The sequence below is a fragment of the Malus sylvestris genome, chromosome 2, assembly GCF_916048215.2.
Source record: "Malus sylvestris chromosome 2, drMalSylv7.2, whole genome shotgun sequence".
NCBI classification, from domain to species: Eukaryota; Viridiplantae; Streptophyta; class Magnoliopsida; order Rosales; family Rosaceae; genus Malus; species Malus sylvestris.
In genome coordinates, this window is record NC_062261.1 from 29393012 (window position 1) to 29399465 (window position 6454).

Here is a 6454-nt window from a genome sequence, read left to right on the forward strand (position 1 = left end):
GATGACTCATCAGCTATTTACATGTAATGCCACCATAAAGTGCTTTATGGGCTGTGTAGCTGGTCAGTCTATACCACTTGGTCCTTGGGCAGGCCCTTTTCTGCCTTCCTAGGCCTCGGCCGAGCCTTGATTATTTATCCCTTCAGGCCTCCTTTTGGGCCAGCTCCTTTCTTGAGCCCAAAGTCAAGTTTTAATCCAAACAGTGCCCCATTCAATTGATATTAAACCTAGGATTCCAGGCGCCAATATTAATTGAAAGAAACTCCTTATTAAACCCACGAATCCCTCGCGGTTGAACTTCCCAATCCTCCGTGTTTCGTAGCAAGAAATCCCTCTGCGATTAAAAACTTTCCTAATTCTCCCAGCCATTCCTCTCTATTGCCCGACAAGGTTGCACCCTCGTCATCTTCCTTGTTTTTCCTTCTCGATCTTCACCAAATGGCTTCGAGATCCAACCAAACCCAACCATCTTACGAGTTCGGTGAAGGAATTGCCACTCTGCGCCGTCTACTCAACGGGTTGCATCGCCCGCGGGCAGGTTTACATTCCGAGCTATTCTTTGAGACGCATGGGGTACAGTCATTGGGTCCCGTCTAGATCTCTCGGGTCCCCTCAGTGGTGGAAAGCAACATGCCTAGGGAAAACTGGTTTTCCCCAAATCCCTATTCGGCTAGGTCGGGCATCTCTTCTTCCAAATGGTCATCATATCGTCGAGGTTTTCCTTTGATGAACGATCCTACCTGGGCTCAGTGGATTGACGAATTAGAGCCTACCTTTAAGAAGAAATGGATGAGCAACGGTATTTATGAACTAATCATGCTTTCGAAGACTTCCGTTATTCCCAAGCCCGAATTGCTTACTTCTGCCCTCCTCTTTTGGAATTCGGGAACAAATACTTTGGATTTCCGTATAGGCCCCATGTCTCCCACCATTCTTGACATGGCCCAGGTCTTCGGGTTAAGGCCATCTGGCAGGATAGTGGACGTTACTCAAGACTGGGTTCCGTCTTCTACCACCGGAAGCTCAAGTTCATCTACCTCCTTCCTTTCTCTGAACTATAACTCTGCAACTTTCAAGAGTTATGGGACCTCCTTCAAAGGATTCATTCCCTTTGTAAAGGAGAATTTTGGGGCGGGCTCTCCTCGGGCTGATAAAGATCAAGAGCACATATATTTCCTTTTATACTGGCTCAACAAGCACATCTTCCCCAACAAGTCTAAAGGGGTGAGGGTTGAATAGATTCCCTTAGTAGAGGTTCTTCACAATTTTGATGATGTAGCCACAGGTTCATTCCTTCTTTCCTATCTCTATCATCTTCTTTTTTAAATGACTCGAGACGAGCCATTTGAGACCAACCTGAATGGGCCTATCTGGATGATACAAACCTTGCTTCAATGGTATTTTCCAGAATTTCGGGCTGCTAATCTGGAGTTCCCGGAGGGTGTGGCCCCTGCCCGAATCCTGGCTGAAGCTGCCCCTATAGACCATTCCACATTTGCCTGCTTTTACTTTTTCAGAGTCTGCAAGACTCGATCAGATTTAGAATGGGGTGCGTCAGTCTTGAGGAGATATCCTTGGTTCTCTGACCAAGTCTTCCAAGATGCCCTTGATAAGGATGCTACCCCCTTTTGCAGGGAGAAATTTATTAGCTGCATTCAACCGAGAGACTTGGCCTGGGGAGTCTGGGGCAATAGATATGATCGAGGCTTGGAAGTGTACCATCCTAACTTCTGCAGTAGACAATTAGGATTTAGGCAAGCCATACATGTCCCGTTCTTCGACTCTATCCATTGTGGCACCTCATTCCGGTTACCAACTCCACCTGAAGTGACATTCCGAGCCGCCCGACACAGTCTTGATGTAATGAGTCAAGCAGCCCGAAATTCCATCATTCTCAATTTTGAATGTACTTCGCTTTTTTCTTCTTGGTGGGAAGACAAATGGACCAGGAAGTATGGAGGAGATTTGAAAGAGACTCCCGATCGCCTATTCAACCAGCTTTCTCTTAAATCATATCCTGGCTCGGGCGAGCTTGAAAATTGGAAGGAGATGATCCAAGAGAAAAACCGGTCACTTCTGATAGGTACTTCTCTTTCAATCTGATTTTGTTTCTCTTCTGATGTCCATCTTCCCTTACTTTTGCTTGACTCTGCAGCTCCAGTGGATATTGAATCAGAAGCCATTGAATCATAGGATGATTCCGCCGATGATGCAGTTCTTCATGGAGATGCCGCACAGGCTGAGAGATGAGAAGCCGGGGAAGGGACGGACGTTTCAGAATCCATTGGGGATTCAGGAGCTGAAGAAACGCCTGAGGCAATCACTAAAGCACCCAAGCGAAAGAAAGCGGCTATGACTAAAACTTCAAATCCTGATCCTGCACCACTTCCGACAACCACACGACCAACTCTCACTAGAAAGAGTAAGAGGGCAAGGATTACTATTCCTCCTAAGTCATCAATCCTATCTGCTCCAGTTCCTGAGGCAGGCAGAAAGAAGCAACAATCTTTAAGTGAGTTTCTATTTTTCTATATCAAACTGCTACCTTTCTCCTTTATCTAATTATCTCTTCTATCGATCAACAGGACCTCAAGCATCTAAAAGGCCAATCCTTGCTTCTAAGGAGGAACCACTAAGAGTTTCTATGCTTAAAAAGGCCGAAGAATTGCAAAACATCGCCCTTAGAGAACTCGAGGTATGACTTATATGTTATATTTTTGTACACTTCTTACTTTCATATAACTCTAAATCTGATTACTCTGACTCAGGCTGCAAGAAAGGAAATGCTCTCTTCGCCCGAGGCTTCTCCACAATTTGCCCGAAAGACAAGTATTTCCCCCTCCCAGACCAATCCTGCTGAGGTACTTTTTCTCCCTTTCTACTTCTTGGATAACTCTCCAATTTATGGACCTAATGGCTAAGTCTTTTCTCCCCTTCTATTTTGTTTTTCTAGGTTGGCGCATCTGCCTCCTTGCCTAGTCATGGCCCTCCTCTGAGATCTATGACTTCTTCTACTACTCTAGATGCAACCCCTTCCTCTCAATTTGATCCGTCTACAGAGTTATGTTGCACTTCATGGATGAGGACAATATCTTGGTGAGTTATTATTTCCTCATTGAAATTCTGCACATTGCTATCCAATTAACTCTTATTCACGTTTCCTGCAGCCGTCTCCGGTATATGAGCCACCCCCCTCACTAGTGGTCTCGGATAAGGAACTCATAGTTCCTGAGATCCATGTAGCTTCAAATGCAGCAATTTCGCAGGTATTTGCTTGCCCGACCGTTGATGAACCTCCTTCTCTTCCCCAAGACCAGACTCAGGTACGGGAATATTTTCTTCTTGCTTCTCTCTTGTGATCTTTTTACTGACAATCACTGCTTTCTTTGGATATCTCTAGGACGCTGGTACAGGTTCAGGCGCAGCTCTTTCCTCTCCTGCTGGTGGTGAAGAATCTTCCCCCCAACAAAGAGTTAGTACTTTTTCTGGTGAAACTCCGGGGCTGAGTCAGGTAGATTTCTTCTCTCCAAAGCCTCTTTTTGCTTCAACTTGTATTCAGATTATCTTGACCTGGTCCTTTGGTTTTTGCAGCAAGCTCCAAAAGAAACTTCCCCTCCTCCATTGGCCCGTAAATCAAAACGCCCCCATCCTCATTCATCTTCTAGAGGTACTGATACTTCCCCTTCTGGAGTTGAGCAGACTAGACAGGTAGAGATTGCCCCCTCAATGGGCATTGTCTCATCGGAGGGAGCTGTCATGCCGGACCCTCCTCCTTTCCCATCCTCTGACCCTGCTAAGTTGCCCAAACTCCTTGAAGCGCTGGGGCGACTTGAGACGCGGTTGAAATCTTCAAGGCAGCCTTCGGCAACCTCCATTTCCTCAGAGCAACAGCGAATCTTTCAGGAATGGGCAAAGAAGGAATTCACCGCGTCATTCAGTCTCAAGGCTCTTTGTGACCTTGAGAAGGTCATAACTGAATTTTTCAAAATCGGTCGTTTGTCCAAGCCTCAGCATGATTCTTTTCTCTCTTTCTTCGAGAACTTGAGGGCTCTCAGGGAACAATACCAGAGAGCAGACAGACAAGCTAACCGGGCAAAATGCTTTATGGAGAAAGAATCAAGCTCCTCCACTCAAGTTAACCGGCTGATGGAAGAAAGCTTGCAAACCAAAGAAAGGGTTAAAGTGGTTACATCTGAAATCCAGAAGCTGGAAGAGCAATTGATTGCCCTCAAAGCAGAACAAGTAACTCTTCTAGACACCCTTGAACACCAAATTGAAGGCATGGAGAAATCTAATTCGGAGCTAGAGCATGCCAGGTCTCAACTTGTAAACAGCCATACTGTTTTGGCCGAACCTAGTAGGATATTCGCCATTATGCAAACATATCATTCTCAAATAATCACCCTATGTGAAGATGTGAATTTTTTAGAATAGAATGATTTGTAACTTCTTTTGTATCGGAATGAACATGTAATTTGCTTGGTGCTTTGCTATGTTTGAATTGGCTTTGGGCAACTCTTTGCCCCCTTGTTTACTTGCTTCTTTCCTCTACCTCCCTTGTCAGCAACCTTAGAATCTGACCCCAGTCCCCTGGTCCCCTTCATGGCACCTTTATTCATGCCGGGGTATTGGGACAACATAGGATCTTTCCTTTCTTTGTAATACCAACCGATGACCCTGGCTCCTTTAAAATGAGGTTGATCATATTGATAGGAGCCTCAGGGAAAGGGTTAGTGTCCACCATCATACTGGCTTGGGGTGAGTCAAGTAACAGCTTCCCCTTCACTATAAGATCTTGTACCCAATCTCTAAACTGGACACAATTAACTATAGAATGGTTGAAGGTATAATGTAGCTTACAATACTTTTTCCCCCTGAGTTCTTCTGGTTTGGGCATCTTTTTGGCACTGTCGGGCAAAATTACTCTTGCCCGCACTAGTTCTTCGTAGATCTCAGGTGCCTTGGTCAAATCGAACGAATAACTCTGGTACTTTGGTGGTTTCATGGGGACGAAACCATCATCGTTCATTACGATCTTCTGATCTTTGACAGGTTGGACTAACCCTTTGATCGTCAGTGGTTTGAAGGGTGTGGTCATTTCAGTGGCACACACATCTATGTCTTCTTCACCCTGGCCATCCTCGCACTCGGGCCTGGTTTCTCCCACTTCCATACGATGAATAGTGGCCTTGCTTTTGTAGAAATGAGGAACTTTGGAAGTGTGTTTCACTTGTTGTTCTTCTTGCAACAGCCTCTCATACTTCGTGTCAGCAATCACCAGTTCTTGCAGCTCATTAAACTGCGCGTCATAAAACTTTTTTCTCAAAGGTAATTTTAAAGCCCTTTGAGCAATGGATATGAGTTGTGCTTGGTTGACGGGGAATTGGCATCTCATCCTTGTTCTCCTGAATCTCATCATGAAGTCTTCAGTGGACTCATGATCATATTGTTTTACTTCCACCAGATCATTGATGGTCAATTCTGGCTCTATTCTATAGAATTGTTCATGGAAAGCCATCTCCATTTGCCCTCAGTTGGCAATAGAGTTGGGGGGTAATAGAGAATACCATTGAGATGCCAACCCTGCCAATGAATTTCCAAACAACCTCAATTTGTAATTTGGATTGTCCTCATACACCACACAGTGATTGGAGAATTTGAAAATGTGGTCTCTGAAGGATACGCTGTTGTCTTCACCTGTGAAGGTTGGGAATGCGGGCATCTTGAAGTTGAGAGGGAATGGATTTAGCTCGTCAATATATTCAGGATACGGCTTTTGGTAAGTGATCCTGAACACTGGGCGAGCCCGTGGCTGGGCGTTTTGAGTCACTGTTCTTCTTAACTCAGCCAATTCCTCCCTCAGATGCTGAGTGGCTAAATTATCATTATGACCGAGGATAGCAGATTCAATCTTCGGGCTCCGGTCGTTGCCTGCATTTGCTTCTCTCCTTGGTTCAGGCTTCCTCCAATTAGATCCTCCACCTTTATTAACCATCGGGGGTGGCCTATAAGGTGGAGGTTTATCTGAAGTAGTAGTACCCTCCTTCCCACTAGTTTCTCCCATCATAGCTGGCATTCTGTACCTCGTCCTTTCTTGTTCGTTCTGCCTCCTATTATTAAATGATAATAATGGGAAGATGGGAAACTCCTTCTCCAGAACTGGCTCTATTACCGGTTGACTCCCTTCAAGAATTACCTTCTTCTTTCCCCTATCTCTTTCTTCTTCTAATAGTGGGAATAAGGGAATGATTGGTTCGTTTCTCGTGATAACCTGGCTCATCCCACTTCCTTGAGCCCCTTTTGGAGTAGAGAACTCTAAATCAAGCCTTCTCTGTAGATTCCCTGTGAGTGTACAAAGTCTGCTCACTTCTCCCTTAGTCTCCAAGGAGATTCTTCCCATGCTTTTTAACACTTGGATCATAGTAGCTTGTAGCTCTTCATTAGTTCCCTTTCC